General features: G+C 38.9%; 1 pseudogene; it reads left to right on the top strand.

Annotated features, from left to right (window-relative positions):
- The first annotated feature begins 5,882 nt into the window (after positions 1-5,882).
- Positions 5,883-7,254, top strand: LOC150063161 (E3 ubiquitin-protein ligase Hakai pseudogene; annotated as a pseudogene).
- The last annotated feature ends 3,406 nt before the right edge of the window (positions 7,255-10,660 follow it).

Below are 10,660 nucleotides of genomic sequence, written 5' to 3' on the forward strand. Positions count from 1 at the left end.
GATGTGGGAATGTGACTGGGCTGCAAACTCTAGATATTGCCATATAGATGTTATGAAGGCTATAATCGATATTCAACCTTAATAATATGGATTGTCAGTGACTGATAAGTTGAAAATCCTTAAAAGCAAAGTAGAACATATCTGTTAAAATGAAAATAATCCTGCTTATTCTACTACTTGGCATTTACCCAAGTGTCCAGAAACAAGGACATACTAAATCCACTGGGACAAGGATGTTCATTGCAGCACTATTTACCATAGCAAAGATATGGAACCAATCCAGATGTCCCTCCCTCAGTTGATGGGTGGATCAACAAGATGTGGTATTTATACACAATGGAATTCTATGCTGCTGTCAGAAAGAACGACATCCTCCCATTTGTAAGGAAAGCCAGACTCAAAGAACATAGGCTCAGTGGTTTCCCTCATTTGTCATAATCAGTAGAACCTTGGGCTCTCCTAGCAGAGATTTACAATAGAACAAAACCTAGACACATAAAGCCGTATAGTATGATGCTAAATGAAAGGAACTCCAGGATATAGAAACAAAAGCCCTATAATGAGTGATTGTTGTCCTTAATGTACTATGTTATCTCTCATCTCTTTTGCTATCCCTTGATTATCTCATATTGTTACAGTATCTTACTTTGTTATCTGATATATTGGATATATTTGTATTTGGTTATTTGAAATTGGATAGGGAAGGGGGAAATGATAAGGAGCAGGGGTGGGGGGAGGGAAATGGGGACTAAGTCATGAGAAAAGGTATCAATGTTTGTGAAGTAATTCACCTTCTATCTGGTGAATATAATATAACCCTTCTATTAATTACAATAAAAATATATGGATCTCCAGGATATCAAAACAAAAGCCATATAACGAATGATTGTTGTCCTTAATGTACTATGTTGTCCTTCATCTCCTGTGCTGTCCCTTGGTTATCTCATATTGTTATAGTATCTCACTTTGTTATCTGATATATTGAATTTATTTGTATTTGGTTATTTGAAATTTGATAGGGAAGGGGGGAAAACCAAGATGGGTGGGGGGTATAGGGGGGGAGGGAAATGGGTACCAAGACATGTGAAAGGGTATCAATGTATGTGAATTAATGCACCTTCTATCTGGCAAATATCATGTAACCCTTTTACTAATTACAATTAAAAATATATGGGAAAAATAATCCTGCTTATTGAGAGTAGCTCTGGCAGGCCTTCAGTTTCCAGGCTGCCCGTCTGGATCGAGTGCCTTACTGACCATGAAACTGCCTAAACAGATTCTGGAAATAAATCTCTTCACATGCTTTTCATTCCAACTGTTATTTTCTGGGTGGATTCTGATTCGTATAGGTATAATCACAAACATGGAACGTCCATATTGCTTCTAAGTGTCTGGTATGGCATTCATGCTTTCATTCTGCTACAAGACAATAAGCTTAGAAGTTCTTTCAGCTACTGAATTTTGCAATGGACACACTGAACACAATAATTACAATAACTATGTTCAGAGCGGATTTCAGTCATGACCTTGAGTGAGACTGCTTTTAAAATTTAAGATTCATGTACTCAGGTAGGGTATTTTCAAACATGTATGGATTGATTTAATACCACTAGACTGTTTTATGGTTCTATATGTCCCCCTGGCATACTGTTACTCTGGTCTTGGTATAACACTGCATAGACCAGACTTAAAAAAACATATGGTCAAATTAAATATTCATAATTCTGTGTGTTTACAGAAAGCTGTAGGGAGGAAGGACACAGAAGGCTTTGCTTTGCTCAGATGCTGAAGCCCTAGAAGACTCATAATGGTGCAATGTTACTGTTCAGCGCTGCACTAACAAAAGTGTAATGCCAAGGAACAAGCAGGATTCTGGGATCCAGAATACAAATGGTATTTAGACTTCTTTTTGGAGAATTCAAGAGTGCTACTCTCTTCTCTGAAAATCTTTCTGGAAGGCAATAAAGATATTGAAAACATAGCTTGATCAATAGAAATCTGGAAGCAAGAAACATTGAACCTCCAGTGAGAAGTAGCTTCAAACCAACCAGGTAGGAGTGGGTTGTGACATTTGCAAGACCTCAGAGCAGGATCAGACTCAATCTCAACCACATAGGTATGAGGCTACCTCATATTCAGCATGCAAAGAGCAAGGGAGTCATGTTAAATAACCAACAATTATGCAGAAGGACTTAGGGAAAGAGGAGAAAATCTGCACCTCTAAATATATGTAAAGTAACTGTGGGGAGCCGGATGGCACCTGTTTCCTGCCTCGCTCCTTGTAACTTATTTGGTATGTGAGTGCGAGGCCTTTACTCGTTACTAAGTATCAAGTTGCTCTTCAGTCTGCCCATGACGAAAAAGGGCGTGACCAATCCCGAGTCTCAAAACGGCCTTAGCAACAGAGCAGCCAATGGTAGAGAGCCCTTTGTTCCTTGGGCTTATATAAGCAGCTGCATTTCCCTGCCCAGGGCCCCTCTGCTTCAGCTCTCCCCTCAATCAAGTGGCTCTTCAATAAAGCGTGATACGAGAAGGATCCTCGGGTGGTGTCCGTTCTTCCCTGCTGGTCAGGGGTGTCGGGCGCCGCAAGTAACAAGGATCTCTCCTCCTAGAAGCAGTGTAACCTAAATCCAGGTATGAAAAAAAGTGAATTTAATAGGCACATTATTGGTGTTAGAGCCCAGTGGAATTATGGGTTAGCAATGCTTTAATTATTAGCCAGTAATTCTATTACTTTACTGCAATTGCTATTAATGTATTGATTCAAACTAGATTTCTGCTTCTAGGAATGGGAAAGTAGCTTGCATAACTCCTACTGAAAACAACTAACATACCTAAATAAAATAATTTTATAGGAAATTTAGTTTCTAAGATAACAAAATGTTAACAGGTCAAAATCTTGGACAGATAGGAAAAGAGGAGTTACATTATCATTTTTAGGCTCTACCTGTTCCTGTGTGGCTCAGAAACTTGGTAGTGTTTTGGAAAGATTCACTTAAAAAAAAGCAATACAAATACCACATCTTGTTGATCCACTCATAAACTGAGAGTCATCTGGGTTGGTTCCATATCTTTGCCATGGTAAATAGTGCTGCAATGAACATCATTGTGCTAGGGGATTTAGTATGTCCTTCTTTCTGGACTATTGGGTAAATGCCTCGTAGTGGAATTGCTGGCTCATAGGGGAGCTCTATGTTTAGTCTTTTGAGGAACTGCCATACTGCTTTCCAAAGTGGCTGAACGAATTTGCACTCCCACCAGCAATGTAGTAGTGATCCCTCCTGGCCACATCCCCTCCAGCATCTGTTGTTATTTGTTTTCTTGATCCTGGCCATTCTAACTGGAGTGAGGTGGGACCTTAGAGTTGTTTTGATTTGCATTTCTTTTATGACCAGAGATGTTGAACATTTCTTCATGTGTCTATAGGCCATTTTTGTTTCTTCTTCAGAGAAAACTCTAAGTCTTTGGCCCATCGTTTAATGGGATGGTTGTTTCTTTGGAGATTAGTTTTGGAGTAATTCAATTTTTTGAGCTGTTGTTGATATATTATAGATATGAGGCCTTTGTCCGTTGTATGGTTGGTGAAGATCTTCTCCCATTCTGTAGGCTTCCTAATTAATTTACTAGCTATGTCCTTTGCCATACAAAAGCTCTGCAGTTTAGTGCAGTCCCACTTATCCAGCCTTTCTCTTATTTGCTGTGATTCTTGGTCCTTTTAAGAAACTTTCAACCTGTGCCAAGGAGGCCTAGTGTGTCTCCTATTCCTTCTTGTAAAGTTTTCAGTGTGTCAGCTTTTACCTCCAGGTCTGTGATCCATTTGGAGTTAATTCTAGTGCAGGGTGACAAAGAAGGATCCAACTTTACTTTTCTGCAGGTGCTTAACCAGTTCTGTCAGCACCACTTGTTGAAGAGGCTATCCTTCTTCCATTCTATTTTTTTGGCTCCCTTGTCAAAGATTAGGTGGCCATAGGTCTGTGGTTTAATATCTGGGTCCTCAGTTCTATTCCAGTGGTCTTCAGGCCTGTTCTTGTGCTGTTTTGAGAATTATAGTTCTGTAATAGAGTCTAAAGTTTGGTGTTGAATTTCCTCCTGCGCTGTTCTTTCTGCTAAGAAGTGTTTTTGCTATATGGGGTCTTTTATTGTTCCATAGAAATTTTGGATTGCCTCTTCTATTTCTTTAAAGAATGATATTGGGCTATTGATGGGTATTGCGTTGAATTTGTAGATAGCCCTTGGCAAGATTGTCATTTTCACAATGTTGATTCTTCCAATCCAGGAACATGGGAGGTTTTTCCATTTCCTCAGTTCTGCTTTAATTTCCTTTTTCAGGGTTTTAAAGTTTTCATCAAAAACGTCCTTTACATTCTTAATTAAGATAATTCCTAGGTACCTTATTTTCTTTGAGGCTATTGCAAAAGGACTTGCTTTCCTGATAGTTGCCTCATTCTTCTCACTGTTGCCATAGAGGAAGGCAGTTGATTTTTGAGGGTTAATTTTATACCCTGCTACCCTTCCAAAGTTTTGAATCAGCTTCAGAAGCTTGGGAGTGGAGTCTATATGATTCTTTAAATTCAGAATCATGTCATCTGCAAAGAGGGAAAGTTTTACTTCCTCTTTCCCTATTTGGATCCCCTTTAAAGACTTAGAAAAAATTATATTAAGTGAAGTAAGCCAGACTCAAAGGAACAGAAGAATTAAGTCAAAATTTGTGTAATAACACCAAGCGCTTATACCTGTAGTCTTAGCTATTCAGGAGAGCTCAAGATTATGGTTTGAAACCAGCCTCTGCAGTAAAGTCCCTGAGACTTTTATCTCCAATAAAGTACTCAGAAAATGCCACAAGTAGCACTGTGGCTGCAGTTGAAGAATGCTACCTGTCAGCACAAAAGCTCAAGGACAGACTCTGAGTTAAATCCCAGGACAGAGGAAAACAAACGGAAGGCAAATTTTAAATTCTCTTAAAATAAATACCCAAGTATTCTGACTCTAGAATGTTGGGATTGCAGGTAATGGCCATCTCGTTGGGTGAGAGGAGGATGTCTGGAATGATATGACAGAAACACACCTTGAAGTGACACCAGCAAACAAGGAGTCCTGTCACAGGAAATGCTATTTTTGTCAGTTCATTTTCTCTTTGTGCTCATGTACAATTTTCCATGTTCCTCAACAGACTGGCAAAAATATATGGCGCTAACAGTTCTTTTCTCTTTCTTTCTTTCTTTCTTTCTTTCTTTCTTTCTTTCTTTCTTTCCTTCCTTCCTTCCTTCCTTCCTTCCTTCCTTCCTTCCTTCCTTCTTTCTTTTTTCATTCCTTCCTCTCTTTCTTTCTTTCTGTCTTTCTTTCTTTCTTTCTTTCTTCCTTCCTTCCTTCCTTCCTTCCTTCCTTCTTTCTTTCCTTTCTTTCTTTCTTTCTTTCTTTCTTTCTTTCTTTCTTTCTTTCTTTCTTTCTTTCTTTCTTTCTTTTTGTGTCAGTACTAGGGTTTGAACTTAGGGCCTCCTGCTCTCATTTGTTTTTTTTTTAATCTGGTGCTCCATAGTTTAGGGCACACGTTTACTTCCATTTCTTTGCTTGCCAATTGGAGATGGAAATCTCATCGACTTTTCTACCCAGGCTGACTTTGAACTGAGATTTTCAGATCTCAGATTTGTAAGTAGCTAGGGATATGGTCATGAGGTACGAGTGCCTGGCTCTACTCATTGATTCTTATACATAGCACATAAATATGAAGGTATAATTGTCATTTATTAATGCCAACCAATACTAAAAGGACACTATGTACACTATATACCACAGACCAGATTCTCAGGCATAATAAAGAGATTACTGAGAATTAAGAGAATACAAGAGTTGTTAGGCTCCCATGGTGGACTGTGAGCCAAATCATGAGTCACACTGACAGTGTGTTGCAAAGCACTAACAGTTCTGGATCCTTGGGTGGACTTGATGTTTGCAGACAAATTCCTATAAAACTCATCTCTAAACAAGCAAACAAGGCTAAACCTATACATCAAATTCAAAAGACGATTAGCAGGATCCTTCAAAGCTCCCACCTGATGAGAAGGAAAGACTTGATTATGACTGTGAAGTGGGAGAACTGTTTAGAAATCAGTGAGGACCCCTTTTTTGGAACTTTAAGATACATATCGTAGATGAAAAGGATGACACCCCCAGTTTATTTCTGTGACCAAAGTAGATTGCCTATTAAAATCTATAGGAGAATAATTCCATGCAAGCATTGTTTTTGTTTGTCTGTTTGTTTTTGTTTTTTGCTAGGACTGTGCTATTTTCATGAGAAAAAGGGAGATAAGATGTGTTCAGGCTCTAGTGACCCCGTGCAACCAATTGAGCAATGTACACGAGGTTCTCCCTTCGTGTGAAGCATTGTTTAAGGGTACAGGGGAACGTATCTATCTCAGAGAGACTTACAGGCTCATATCAACCATCGCCGAAAAACCCGTCACCAGGGCTTCTCTTGAAAATGTTCCTCCTTCTATTGCCCCACCACCAGCTGAAATCCCTGATCATTTTATAATGCCACCAGAGAAGCATTATATGAGCCATAGTCCGCCAAAGCAGCACATCATGATGCCACCACCTCCTTTGCAGCATGTGCCACATGAGCACTATAATCAACCACAGGAGGATATTCGAGCAATTTAATAACTGTCCCTATTCAGGATGACTCAAACTCAGGTGCTAGAGAACTGCCACCTCCTGCCCCAGCACCTGCTCACCATCATCCTGAATACCAGGGTCAACCAGTGGTCTCACATCCTTATCATATTCTGTCTCCACAGCAACATTATGCACCACCCCCACCTCCTCCACCATCAATAAGCCATCCGATGTCCCATCCTCCCCAGGCACCAGGTACTCCTCAGTTGGTATATAGCCAAGCTCCACGTCCTCCCATGACCTCTGATCCTCCACCAATAACCCCTCCCCCAGGAGATATTATTGCCCAGATACCACCTTCCATGAATCCTCCTCCTCCAGGACCTCCCCCACTGCGGCGCAGTGGTCCTCCAGTAACTACACCCCCTCCTCACCATTACAATCCTAACTTTATCTCAGTTTACTGAGGATCAAGAAACTCTGAGCCCTCCATTTACACAACCAGGAGGAATGAGTCCTGGTATTTGGCCACTAGGGCCTCCTCCTTCTCCACCACGAATGCAGGGTCCACCTTCTCAAACCCCACTTCCTGGACCACATCATCCAGATCAGACAAGATAGCGACCATATTATCAATGAGCATAGTGCTTTGAACTGGAGCTATGATAAAATAAACTTATATATAGTAACTTTTAAAAAAAAAATCAGGTTTCACTATTTGGGAAGGAAAAGAAGTACCTTCTCTGAGGTGACTTTAAAACTCATAGAGTCTTATCTATTCAGATGGTTTTAAATCTTGACCTTAGGATTGATTTCTGGCTCTATACTGAAGTGCAGCAGCTCAGTTGAGGACATAATAGTTTAACAACTGTTTCCATAGTCTGTGAAGTTGAACCATAAGCAACCCTCTGTAAAAAGTCAAAAACGTTCTTTTCAATTTTCCACTTTCAAAGATACTGCTTTTTGGGTTAAACCCAATGTTGACTTTTTCTTGTGAAAACATTTTGTTAATCTATGTAAAAGGATTAAACTTTACTATGGTTGTAAAAATGTTTTTATGTGAATTGAAGTGCAGCCACATATTGTTTTTTAAACCATATTTTATCTCTAATTTCCCAAAGTTATAATAAAATCCTGACAAGAAATCTGCCAGAATTTGCTACTGAAAATAAATAAATAAAAAAGAGTTCTTAACCCTTCCTAAAAATAATAGAGGAAAATGATAAAGTCTTTTAAAATGGCTGGAAAATCTGTTTTTATACTCAATTGATTCAGAGTACAAATATCAGATTATTCAAAAATTAAATTAGAATATGTCAGGAAGATAGTGAACCACACTTTGTTCCTTCTGTCTTTTTGGCTTACAAAAAACTATGACAGTTCTATCTAGATAGACTGCAAAACCTTACAATAAATGATTACCGAATAAACCTTCAAATTCTTTTTGGTTCTCCAGTATTTTTTCTCTTTGATGGTGTTGACAGAGGTTGAGTTTGTAGTGTTGGTTATTTGGGAATTCATGATTGTAGTTTAACTGTGAAATTTTGAGTACTGTGTGCTGACCCTTCCAAAATGACATTTCCTTTGTTCAGAAATTCTGAAGCCAAACAATGCAGACAATCAACTCCTCTACACTTGAAATATTAATCCATTTCACATGTCACACTTGAAGTTTCCTACTTCTAAAAACTTATGAAAAAGATCAAAGTGAAACCGTAAAAATAGAAGAGATAGGGAAAACAGCCAAAATAAAAAGCGCATTTGAAGGATATAAATTATGTACAGATCCACACACATACATGTGTTGTCTCAATAATGGCTTTAGTTAAAAGCAGTGAGATAATGCAAATTGGAAAGCTTTAGAATAGGACAATTTCCAAGGAGAAAACTTTTTTCCTTCTGAATTTTTGTGGTATTAATTATGTCTAAAATGTGTTTGTAAGTCATACAGGTTAGTGCTCAGTGGCCAATCAAACTATTATTTTGTTCTTTCTTTGGCAATGACCTATAGGTCTTTATTCTGGAACATCAAGTGTCATGTCTTCTTTCTTTATAAATTTTGTTTTATTGTCAAGGTGATGTATAGAGGGGTTACAGTTATATTTGTAAGGTAGTGGGTACATTACTTCTTGAACATTGTCACCCCTTCCAATGTTTTTCTCCCACTTTCCCTCTCCACATCCCTTACCAAGTTGTAAAGTTCATTTCCTACATATTGTCTTGTGAATATTGTTATTACATTGGTTTACCCTTTGTCCTTTCTATCATCATCTTGTTTTTTCCCCCTTTCCATTCCTAATTCAAATAAACACACACACACACACACACACACACACACACACACACACACACACACTACATCAGGTACCAAAGTCAGATACCGCAACAACAGGGTATAAACCATAAGGGGAAAAAAGAGTAAGATATAGCTTCACATAGTACATTAAAAACAACCACAAAGATAAGCCTTTCTATGGCCAAAAGTTCATTTCACTTAGCCTCATCAGCTATGGCCATGTGTATATAGCTTTTGGGCTGCTGTGATCCTCTGCCAAAAAAATCCTACATGTAAACTAATTATGAAAAAGGAGGGAAACCATGGAACCTATGTTCCTTTGGATCTGGCTTATGTCACTTAATATGATTTTTTTCAAGTCTTTCCATTTCCTTACAAATGGGGTGATGTCATTCTTTCTGATGGCAGTATAGAATTCCATGATGTAAATAAATATATCAATCACATTTTCATGATCCATTCACCTACTGAGGGGCATCTGGGTTGGCTCAGTATCTTAGCTATGGTAAATAATGCTGCAATGAACATGGTTGTGCTGGTAGTTTTAGTATGCCCTTGTTTATGCATAATTGGGTAAATGCCAAACAGTAGAGAACAGGGGAGCTCTATGTTTAGTCTTTTGAGGAACCTCCATACTGCTTTCCAGAGTGGTTGAACAAGTTTATACTCCCACTAACAGTGTAATTGAAGTCCCTTTTGGCCACATCCCCACCAGCATCTGGCCAGAGATGCTGAGCGTTTATCCAGATGTCTATTGGCCATTCTTATTTCCTCTTCAGAGAAGTCATGTCTTCTTATCCACTCATCAAGATGGAGTTTTGAGCCAAGGGTTCAATATACATGCAGGTTTGCTGGATAATTTTTCTTTATTTTGGTCTATAGTTGTTAGCCAATTGATATATTATCTCTCTCCTTCCAGCCCTATTAATTAAATTCTTTTCTTTCACCACTATAATTCCTCAGTGGTACTAGTTTTAGTTAATACTCTCGTCTACACATCTGCTTTCATGAAAGCAGACAGCTCTATTTCTTTTGCAGTTACATTGATTCTTGCGTTAATCAGTATTCTTTCATTGTGACAAAATGCCTAACATGATCAATATACAAATTGAAAAGGTTTATATTTGGATCACAGTTTTTAGGAGATTTTAGTGCACAATTGGCTAGCCATTGCTTTGAAGCCGGTGGCAAGCAGAAAAATCACAGTGGGAACTTGTAACAGAAAACAAATTTTGATTCATGATGATTGCAAAGGGAAAGAGAAAGACAGGAAAAGACCAGCATTCCTGTATTCTATTCCAAAAGGGAAGAGAAGATATATAATAAAGAGCTCTGGAACATGAAGGGCCTGAGGGTGTGGAAAGACCGCACTCTATTTCCTTACCTGCCGCAGCCTGTATGCCACTTTCTGGGATGATTCTGCTTGCCACCTGCAGCTTCTCTGGACAGCTGCTCCACAGGGCAGCCATCTTAAACTTCCTGAAATCTCTGAGATTTCATATCACAGCTCAGGCAAAATGCTTAGCTGAGCTGTCATCAGAATTTCTGATCTTAGTTATCTTGTATAGTAGCCTTTCCCTGGAAATCTTCAAGTGTCAACACCACCGTGACATGACATGACAACTCTTAAATTAAGTATGCCTGGCCAACCATGTCCCTTGTCTGCTATCAGCATGACCTGTAACTGGGCCCACTAGAAACATGGCTGCAGCAGATAAAGATTATTTTGAGCCATAGATGAACTCAGGA

This window comes from Megascapheus bottae, chromosome 5 (genome assembly GCF_031878675.1).
Source record: "Megascapheus bottae isolate mThoBot1 chromosome 5, mThoBot2.hap1, whole genome shotgun sequence".
Classification (NCBI taxonomy): Eukaryota; Metazoa; Chordata; class Mammalia; order Rodentia; family Geomyidae; genus Megascapheus; species Megascapheus bottae.